The 10,250-nt window shown below is 37.3% G+C and overlaps 1 pseudogene; it reads right to left on the reverse strand.

Moving 5' to 3' along the window:
* Nucleotides 1-642: 642 nt before the first annotated feature.
* On the reverse strand, nucleotides 643-2,001 carry LOC110217557 (tubulin delta chain-like; annotated as a pseudogene).
* Nucleotides 2,002-10,250: the final 8,249 nt, after the last annotated feature.

Genomic DNA, 10,250 nt, shown 5'->3' on the forward strand with positions numbered 1-10,250 from the left:
GAAAACAAAGAAAGAAAGAAAGAAAGAAAAAAAGAAAGAAAGAAAGAAAGAAAGAGAAAGAAAGAAAGAAAATGAAAAATAGCTTGCTTCAATCTGTATTCAAACAATATCAGTTCTTTCTCTGGAGGCAGATAGCATGCTCCATCACTAGTCCTTTGGATCATTCTATTGCTGAAAATAGCTAAGTCCTTCACAGTTTTTCATCAAACAATATTGATGTTACTAGGTACAATGTTCTCCTGGTTCTAGTCTCTTCACTTCTGATTCTGTACACTTCACCAATTCTATTTTTAAGTTTCCATTTTCTTCAATATTTTTGTGCCTCTTTTTACCAAGCTGTTGATTCTCTTTTCATAATTTTCTTGCATCACTCTCATTGCTTTCCCCAATTTTCCTTCATTATTCTTATCTGTCTCTTTAATTCTTCCAAGAATTCTTTTGGGTTATGGTTTAATTAGCATTTTTATTTGAGGCTTTTAGGTAGGTGTTTTCAAATTGTTGTTGTCTTCTGGGTTTATGTCTTGGTCTTCGTTGACACTGTAATAGCTTTTTTAAAAAGTTAATTAACGTATTTATTTTTAATTTTCAACATTCACTTTCACAAGATTTTTTTTTCCCACTGAAAGTGCATTTATTTTGAGATCAAAGGTTACAGTAACTGGCAACAACCTGTTCCAGTATTGTGAAGCTGTGTAAAAAGTCCTCCTCTTCAATGCCAAACTTTGTATACTAGTGAACATAGGCTTTTGAAGCAAACATGTTCCAGGCTTTGCCTACAATGCTATCAAGTGGTTTTAGTAAAAATTGACTATTGCTGACCAAAGCATCTGATTTCTCATATTTTTTAAAGGCTCGATGTGTTCTCTATTCACTGAAGGCATCACCAGGCTGGAGCCATGAGGTATATGAGGCTGGATCTTTAAAACCCCCTAGGTCTGCATTGTGTACATCTTTAGCATGCAGGATGACTAAGTTGACTGTAGAAGTGTTAAAATGGGATTCCTTGTTGGGAGGGACCTTTTCAAGGGCAGGAAGTCCTTACAAGGTGGTTGTACCTGCCAATCAATACCTTCTTCCATTTTAGCATTAGAAATGAGCATCTGTCTTAAATGCTTGAGCAATTCAGTCTAAGCAAAGGTGGTGTATGCCAATGAGTTTTCAGACTTTGAAGAATGTTACAGAGACCCAGCATCTTGAATTCAGAGCTGCAGAACCAAACTTGCCATCAAGTCTCCTAATGAGTTTCTTTGTTACTGACAGGAGCCTTCTAAAGAGTAGGTAGGTTGGAATACACTTCCCAACCAATGGGCAATAACTTAATTTACATCTCTGCAGGAGATCTGTTTGATATTCACCAGTTTAGCACATATCTTATGTACCACATCATTTTCATGAAGAAGTACATCTGAAGATCAATACAGATGAGAAAGAATCAAAACTGAGTTGTAGTTCTGTACAATAACCTCACCAGTTCCATAGGGCCATATAACCTGCTTTATTATAAAAGAATTTGGATAAGCATCTCCTAAGTTCTGTGTGAGGAAGGCTCCCAAAACAGATCCTGTACCTCTTGCCATACTCATTATAGTAGAAAATCCTCATACGGTATCATATTTCTCTACTTCTTTCTGAATTAGATTCATGACAGATTCTTCATGCTTGGGCCCATGAGCATTATAGCCATATGTCCACTTATTTCCATAACCTTGTTTTTGACAGAAATGTGAGTGTTGACTATACTTCCATCTGCCAGAATGGGCAGCCTTTAATAGAGTTTGACTGATCACTTAGGGCGCCATGTCAATACGTAATGCTTGGGCAACTGGGACTCCACTTTTTTTCCTCATTAAATAAATGTTCTTTGCAAGATGACAGATATACCTTGTTCTTCCTCTTAGAGCAGAATCACCGGGTATTATGTAGGTCTCTACATATGGTATCAAGTATTTCATAACCAATATGACTGCCACAATGACCAAGTTGAACTATGACTATTGACATGGTGACCAAGAATTTTCTGGTAAAATCAGGTGGCTGGCCCTGCTTCTGCTGATCTCCAAGGTCCCTTCCAGTTCCCAGTCTTGCTGTCCCAGGCTATGTTAATACAGTCCTGAAAAACAACAACAACCAGGTTTCTTTGCACTCATTTATTGTCTGTGAGGGGAAGGATTGCAGGGGCTTCATTTCACTGCTGAGGAGTTCAAGAGCAAAGAAAGGCAAAAGCCTGGAGGCATGGAGTGGAGGATGGGAGACTGAGAGTCTGCTGAAACTCCCAGTGAGGCCACCTCTGTGAAGGCTATGGTGTCTGGCAAATAAGAAAGGAAGGCTCTCTCATCTTGGATCTGGCCACCCTGGCCTAGGCCCATAACTCACTAATGTCTCAGAGGTGGGCTCCACAAGAATTTGAGTTCCAGATTTTCTCTCTCTTTTCTATTTGCTCTCCCTTTTATCACCTTCTCCCTTCTCTTATTCTTTTCCCCTTCTATTTTCCTATAGGGCAGGATAGATTTCTATGTCCCATTGCTTTTATATCTTATTTCCCAGTTGCATGTGAAAATGATTTTTAACATTTTTAAAAAACTTTGAGCTCCAAATTCCCTCTCTTCCTCTTTCCCCATCCACCCTCATTGAGAAAGCAAGCAATTCAATATAAGTTATACATGTATAGTTGTGCAAAACACTTCCATAATAGTCATGTAGTGAAAGACTAACTACATTTCCCTCCATCCTATCCCACCCCTCATTTACTCTATTCTCTTTTTTGACCCTGTTCCTCCTCAAGAGTGTTTGCTTCTGATTGCCCCCTCCCCCAATCTGCCCGCCCTTCTATCATGCCTCCTCTCTTATTCCCTTCCCCACTATTTTCCTGTAGAGTAAGATAGATTTCCATACCCAATTGGGTGTGTATGTTATTCCGTCCTTAAGCCAAATCTGATGAGAGTAAGATTCATCCATTCTCTCTCACCCCTCCCCCTTCCCCTCTACTGTGAAAGCTTTTTCTTGCCTCTTTTTTTTTTAGTTTTTAAAAATTTTCTCTATTTTTCTTTATTAATTTATTTTTAGTTTTCAACATTCACTTCCACAAGATTTTGAGTTCCAAATTTTCTCCCCATCTCTCCCCTCCCCACACCCCATGATAGCATGAATTATGAATACCCCTTTCCCTAACCTTCCCTCCCTTCTATCATCATCCCCTTCTCTTATCCCCTTCCCCTTCTATTTTACTGTAGGGCAGGATAGATTTCTATACCTCATTTCCTATATATCTCATTTTCTAGTTGCATGTGAAAATAATTTTTAACATTTGTGTTTAAAACTTTGGGTTCCAAATTTTCTTCCTTCCTCCCTCCCCACCCATCCTCAAGGCAAGCAACTCAATATAGGTTATACATGTGTAGTCATGCAAAACATTTCCATAATAGTCATGTTGTGGAAAACTAACTATATTTCCCTTCATCCTATCCCTCCTCCCATTTGTTCTATTCCCTCTTTTGACCTTGTCCCTCCTCAAGTGTATTTGCTTCTGATTATCCCCTCCCCCAATTTACCCTTCCCTTTATCATTCCCCTGCTTTCTTGTCCCCTTCCCCCCTACTTTCCTGTACAGTAAGATATATTTTCATATCCAACTCAGTGTATATTGTATTCCCTCCTTAAGTCAAATCCAATATAAGATTCACTCATTTCCTCTCACCTTCCCCCACTGCCTCTCCACTATAAAAGCCTTTTCTTGTCTCTTTTATGTGAGATAATTTACCCCATTCCACCTCTCCCATTTTCCTTCTCCCAGTATAATCTTTTCTCACCCTTCAATTTTATTCTCCAGAACCACCCCTTCATCTTCAACTTATCCTGTGACATCTATCTATCTATCTATCTATCTATCTATCTATCTATCTATCTATCTATCTATCTATCTATCTATCTATCTATCTGTGTATCTGTCTATGTATCTGTCTATGTATCTGTCTATGTATCTGTCTATGTATCTATCTATGTATCTATCTATCTATCTATCTATCTATCTATCTATCTATCTATCTATCTATCTGTCTATGTATCTGTCTATGTATCTGTCTATGTATCTGTCTATGTATCTATCTATGTATCTATCTATGTATCTATCTATCTATCTATCTATCTATCTATCTATCTATCCACATATAATTTCACCCCCTCCAACTACCCTAATACTGACAAAGGTCTCATATACAAATATAATCTTTCTGTGCAGAAATGTAAATAGTTCAACCTTAATAAGTCCGTTATAATTTCTCTTTCCTGTTTACCTCTTCATGCTTCTCTTGAGTCTTGTATTTGAAAGCCAAATTTTCTATTCAGCTCAGGTATTTTTATCAAGAATGCTTGAAAGTCCTCCATTTCACTGAATTTCCATTTTTTTGCCCCTGAAGGATTGTGCTCAGTTTTGCTGGGTAGGTGATTCTTGGCTGTAATCCTAGCTCCTTTCGCCTTCAGAATATCATATTGCAAGTCCTCCAATCCCTTCATGGAGAAGGTGCTGAATCTCGTGCTATTATGATTGTGTTTCCACAATACTTGGATTGTTTCTTTCTGACTGCTTGCCATATTTTCTCCTTGACCTGGGAACTATGGAATTTTGTACAATATTCCTAGGGGTTTGCCTTTGTGGATCTCTTTCAGGAGGTGATTGGTGGGTTCTTTCCATTTCTATTTACCCTCTGGTTCTAGAATATCAAGACAGTTTTACTTAATAATTTCTTGAAAGATGATGTCTAGGCTCTTTTTTTGATCATGGATTTCAGGTAGTCCAATAATTTTTAAATTATCTCTCCTGAATCTATTTTCTAGGTCAATTGTTTTTCCAATGAGATATTTGACATTGTCTTCTATTTTTTTTCCCCCATTCTTTTGGTTTTGTTTTGCAATTTCTTGGTTTCTCATAAAGTCATTAGCTTCCATTTGCTCCACTCTAATTTTTAAGGAATTATGTTCTTCAATGAGCTTTTGAACCTCTTTTTCCATTTGGCCAGTTCTGCTTTTTAAGGCATTCTTCTCCTTATTGCCTTTTAGGACCTCTTTTTCCATTTGGATTAGTCTATTTTTTAAGATGTTATTTTCTTAACTATTTTTGTGGGTCTCCTTTACCAAGCTGTTCACTAGCTTTTCATGATTTTCTTGCTTCAGTCTTATTTCTCTTCCCAGTTTTTCCTCTACTTCTCTTACTTGGTACTCAAAAAAATTTTGAAACTCTTCCATGACATGGGACTGATTCATATTTTTTCTTGGAGGCTTTAGATGTTGGAGCTTTGACTTTGTTGTCTTTTTCTGATTGTATCTTTTGATCTTCTTTGTCACCAAAGAAAGATTCTATGGTCTTACCTTTTTTTGCACAGTTTGCTCATCTTCCCAGCCACTTACTTGAATTTTAAACCCTTTGTTAAGGTAGGCGTCTACTTCCAGTGTGGAAAATGTACTGTCCCAAGCTTTAGGAATTTTGTGCAGCTGTTTTCAGAGGTACTTCCAAGGGACCTGTAAATTTTCAGTTCTTCCAAGGTGGTATGATCAAGGATGAGGTATTTACTCCTTTTGACCTGTGCTCTGGTCTGTGAGTGACCACAAGCACTCTTTTCTGCCTGGGAACTGTGAGGAGAATTCTGTCTCCCCAGCACTACAAGCTCCACCATGCCAGTGCTCCTTCTCACCCCAGGATCACCACCAGAACTGTGACCCAGATCCAAGCAGGGGCAAAGCAAGAGAATCCTGCCTCAGCACCAGCAAAGAAATCCCTGCAATCCCACTCTGAGCAGCCACTTGATTCCCCCCAAGTCTATTGGCAGAGCTCCAGAGGTAGCCGCTGCCCTGTGACTGTGCCAGGACTGGGACTGGGACCAAGCTTCTTTCTTGCCACAGTCATAGACTTTTCCTACTCACCTTCTAAGTTTTCTTTGGCTTTTGTGGGTTAAGAAGTCCAGAAATTGCCACAGTTACCTCTGATTCAGTCCCCTGAGGCCTGCTCCAGGTTTGCAGAGGCCTGGTTTTTGCTTGTGCACCCACGCTGAATTGCATCTTTCTCCCAGCCTGGCATGACAGACCTTTCTGAGCAACCATTCAGGTTGCCGTGGGCTGGAAACTTGTTTCACTCTATCTTTTTGTGGGTTGTGCTGCTCTAGAATTTGTTTGGAGCCATTTTTACATGTATTTAGAGGATTTTGGGGGACAGCTCAAGCAAGTCACTGCTTTCACTTAGCCATCTTCACTTTGCTCCCACTTGCCTCTTTTATGTGAGATAATTTACTTCCATTCTATCTATTCCTTTCTCCTCCTCCAAGTACAATTCTCTCTCATTCCTTAATTTTATTTTTTATGTATCATTCATTCATATTCAATTCACCTTCTGTCTATATGTGTGTATATATATATTCCTTCCAAGTAACCTAACAGTGAGAAAGGTCTTCTGATTTACAAATATCATCTTTCCATGTAGGAATGTACACAGTTCCACCTTTCACATATAAATTATGATTTATCTTTCCTGTTTACCTTTTCATGCTTCTTTTGAGTTGTATTTGAAAGTCAAATTTTCTATTTAGCTCTGTTATTTTTATCAAGAATGCTTGAAAGACCTCTGTTTCATTGAATATCCATTTTTCCCCTGAAGAATTATACTCAGTTTTGCTGGGTAAGTGATTCTTGGTTTTAATCCTAGCTCCTTTGGCCTTCAGAATATCATATTCCAAGCCCTCCAATCCCTTAATGTAGAAGCTGCTAAATCTTGTGTTACGCTGATTGTATTTCCATAATACTTGAATTATTTCTCTCTTGTTGCTTGCAATATTTTCTCCTTGACCAGGGAACTCTGGAATTTGGCTATAATATTCCTAGTGTTTTCTTTTGGGGATCTCTTTCAGGAGGTGATTGGTGGATTCTTTCAATTTGTATTTTACTTTTTGGTTTTAGAATATCAGGACAGTTTTACTTGATAATTTCTTGAAAGATGATGTCTAGGCTCTTTTTTTTTTCTCATGATTTTTAGGTGGTCCAATAATTTTAAAAATTTTCTCTCCTGGATCTATTTTCCAGGTCAGTTTTTTTTTTTCCCAACAAGATATTTCACATTGTCTTCTATTTATTTTTTTTTCATTCTTTCAGTTTTGTTTTATAATTCTTTGATTTCTCATAGAGTCATTAGCTTCCATTTGCTCCATCCTAATTTTTAAGGGATTATTTTCTTTAGTGAGCTTTTGGACCTCCTTTTCCATTTGGCCAATTCTGCTACTCCATTTGGATTAGTCTATGTTTTAAGGTGTTATTTTCTTCAGTATTTTTTTGGGGGGGTCTCCTGTAGAAAGCTGTTGACTTGTTTTTTCATGATTTTCTTGCATCATTCTCATTTCTCTTCCCAATTTTTCATCTCTTCTTACTCCTCAAAATTTTTTCAAGCTATTCCATGGCCTGATACCAATCCCTTACTATTGAAAGCAAAGGAAAATTTGAATTAAATAGACCCACCTTTTATTTATCATCTAATATTCCACGGGAATTACAGACAGCCATTTTGTCAAGATCATTGTGTGTGTGTGTGTGTGTGTGTGTGTGTGTGTGTGTGTGAGAGAGAGAGAGAGAGAGAGAGAGAGAGAGAGAGAGAGAGAGAGAGAATTAACTTAGAAAGATAGATTTTAATTAGGTTGTGTAGAATTATAAACAACAAAGATAGGAGTTGGTGTTTTATTCTATTGCCAAATGGTAGTCATTGGAGTTCTCATGCAGAGGAGTGACACAACCAGATCTGTAGTTTAGGACTATAAATAATATTGTAGTTATTTGGAGATTGGATTGGAGAAGGGAGGGACTGGATGGAGGAAGACCAATCTGAAGTCTATTGAAATAGTTTAGGTAGGCAGATATGATGGCCTTAAGCCAGATTGGTGGTCTTGAGAAGGAGACAGATGGGAGAAATATTGACATGAAAATGACAAGATTGAAAAATGATTACATATGGGATGATGATAGAGAGGGAAGAGTCATTGATCTACTGGGGTTGATTTCATGGGATGCAGCCATACTGTCTTATCCACATTGTTTAGAGTCAGTGTCATTATAGACTATTAAGTTATGTGGGCCCTTGGTTTGTATCAGGAGGTTTTCTATTTACATTTGTATTATTTCCTTTTGTTGTGTAATCTGAAGGCAGTGCATCTGTGAATTCAAAGAAAATGCCTCTGATTTTATCACTCTGGGAGTGTGAGCAGAGTGAGCAGATCAGAATCTTGCCTTTGGAGACAGAGTTAGGACAAGCCCTCTAATTACAATGTCCAAATACCCAAACTTCCCCTCATTGTGTATTCCTACATGTTTTCCCACACATTTTCTTTTTACAGCTATTGAGTCATCTATGGAACCCAAGAGGTTGGGATTTGTTTTACTTGCTACTGGCACAGAATGTTTGAGTTCCATTGCTGAGCAGCCTCATTATGTTGCCCGAATCAGTCCAGAGGCTTGCTGATAAGGTTTGAAGGTCTAACTTCTGCAAAAGCCAGCTAGAGACAGAAATATTCTTCATGAATTGGCTAGCTTTAATTCTACCTCCAAGGTGGCTATATTCACATTTCTCTTTGTAGGCTCAAGAAAATTGCTTATGAAACCTGAAACATTTCTAAAATTTCAAAATCATTTAAGTAATTCATAAACCACAAGCTCAATCTGGTTTAATTCAGTTTCATTTTCCAAGAGATTTCTTTCCTTCTCTTGACCTCTTAGAGAATATAGGCTTCTCACTGCATTTTAACATTACCAGGAGGCTCAAGAAGGGCCTGATCCATGCCTGATAATTGATTGATACTATTCATCCATTTTGAATGAGTAAGAACCTTCTGGGAATGAAATCTACGGTGAATATTGGAGGAGCCATGAAGAAGAATCCTGCAAGAGGAGAAAGCATGGTATTTTGCTTCTTCTACTTGCTGAGTGTTCTAACTACTAGGAGGTGTTTTGCCTAATATCAAGGTTAAATTTATATCTACACCACTTTCCAGACTGTTCCAAATTCTACTCTCTAGGGACAAGCAAAACATGTTAAATATCTCTTTTAAGTTACTGTTGTTTAAATAAACAAAGAGCCAGCATGTTTTCTGTGACTCTTCTCTAGGTTAAAAATCCCCCTTTCCACAATAGATTCTCCTGTGGGATTGTTGTTTGTCCTTCATTTTCAAAGAGGACCATAAAAGGTAATGCCATGACTTGCAAATGAATTGGATTTAAGTGAATGCGGGTTGTACAAAGTCACCAGCCTCAGCTCAGATTCTTCTATCATGGATTCAAGGCCCTCTGCTTTCTGAACTGCTCTCAACTCTATCCTTTCTAGCATATGAACATCTTTCCTAAAATATGGTGACCTTAAGTGAGTGCACTAAGTTGGATAGATATGTTCTGACCAGAACAAATTGCAACAGGACTGCCACTAGTCCTGCTGAACAAACCTGGCAAAATACTCCCAAATAGGAGGATTATAAGAACAATTGACTGTATCAATAGCAAAAACAACAAAAATCATATGATGATTTCAATAGATGCAGAAAAAAGCTTTGACCATATCTAACACATATTCCTACTAAAATGCTAGAAAACAGAAATAAATGGAGCTTTTATTAAAATGATAAGTAGTATCTATCAAAACCAGAGAAGATAAATGAGGAACCTTTCCAGTAAGATCAGATGTGAAGCAAAGATGTCCATTAGCATAATTATTATTCAGTATTGTACTAGATGTGCTAGCTATATAGAAAGTAAAGACAAGAAAAAGAAATTGAAGGAATAAGACTAGGCAATAAGGAAGCAAAACTCTCACTTTTTGCATATAATATGGTGGTTTATTTAGAGAACTGTACAGGATCAACTGGAAAAAAACTATTTGAAACAACAACTTCAACAAAATTACAAAATATGAAATAAATAAAATAAACCCACACAATATAACAGCATATTTTTATGTTATTAAAAAAAAACACTAGGAAGAGATAGAGAAATTCCATTTAAAATAATTGGAAATAATACATCCCTGCCAGGAAGCACACCAGACCTATATGAATACAATTACAAAATACTCTTCTCACAAATGCAGATCTCAATAATTAGAGAAATATTAATCACTCGTAGGCAAACTGAAAGAATATTATAAAAATGACAATCCTGCCAATATTAATTTGCTTATTCAGTGCTATAGCAATCAAAACATAAAATGATTTTTTAATCTGTTGGCATTCAGTCATTTCA

Source organism: Phascolarctos cinereus, unplaced genomic scaffold (genome assembly GCF_003287225.1).
Source record: "Phascolarctos cinereus isolate Bilbo 61053 unplaced genomic scaffold, phaCin_HiC Scaffold_1;HRSCAF=81, whole genome shotgun sequence".
Taxonomy (NCBI): Eukaryota; Metazoa; Chordata; class Mammalia; order Diprotodontia; family Phascolarctidae; genus Phascolarctos; species Phascolarctos cinereus.